We start from the raw sequence: 718 nt of genomic DNA, 5'->3' as shown, positions 1-718 counted from the left end.
ATAGAATTACCTGCAGTAAATTGAGAGAGCCCGTGATATTGTTGTGATAGTAGTTCAGAGGTTTCTCGCATGATTCACTCACTGATTTCAAAGCAGCAAAATGAATGACGCACTGGAATTTGAACTGAAATCGAATGGTAAGAGTTAGTACTACGAAAACACAAAGCAAAGTACATACATAGATGGAATGAACATGGGAAAAGGATGGACAATAATGGGATACCAAAGATAAATCTGGAACTGGAAGGTGTTAGGTAGAATCAGGACGAGGTATAGCGACAATAAAGGGACGTGATAGGTAAGTGACGATCTGACGATGTAAGGTTCTAAGGAAGAGAAGACAAAATCTAAACACCATTGAGCTTGAGAAAAAGTACCTAAATAGAATGTAAGCCACAGGTTTTGTTAATCGAACTGTTGAATAGATGAAATTATAGTCTGTGCTCGTACTTACTTTACTAAAAATCTCTCTCAAATCAGACACTTGCAAAATATCTACTTCGTGATACTCGACTGTCTTTCCTGTTAGATTTTCCACACGTTTGAGTGACTCAGGTTTGCCAGTCTCCTCCACTAGAAATCAAAAGTAGACACTTATGAAGGCCGTGTCCACACTAAATTCGATGGAAAGGGTGGAAACAGTTCGAAATAAGCTGTATTTTATCAAACAAATAAATGCAATAAGTTCCTCTCAAAGACGCCGAGCCGAAAGGATAAA

The 718-nt window shown here is 38.2% G+C and overlaps 1 long non-coding RNA gene across 1 annotated transcript; it reads right to left on the bottom strand.

Annotated features, from left to right (window-relative positions):
• Nucleotides 1-28: 28 nt before the first annotated feature.
• LOC113473389 lies at nt 29-696 on the bottom strand. The gene is made up of 2 exons (XR_003395371.1): nt 455-696; nt 29-124 (listed from the first exon to the last, which is right to left on the bottom strand). It is a non-coding gene; the product is annotated as an uncharacterized LOC113473389 (long non-coding RNA).
• Nucleotides 697-718: the final 22 nt, after the last annotated feature.

The sequence above is a fragment of the Diaphorina citri genome, unplaced genomic scaffold (assembly GCF_000475195.1).
Source record: "Diaphorina citri unplaced genomic scaffold, Diaci psyllid genome assembly version 1.1 scaffold27889, whole genome shotgun sequence".
Classification (NCBI taxonomy): Eukaryota; Metazoa; Arthropoda; class Insecta; order Hemiptera; family Psyllidae; genus Diaphorina; species Diaphorina citri.
This window is presented reverse-complemented; position numbering and strand designations above follow the sequence as displayed.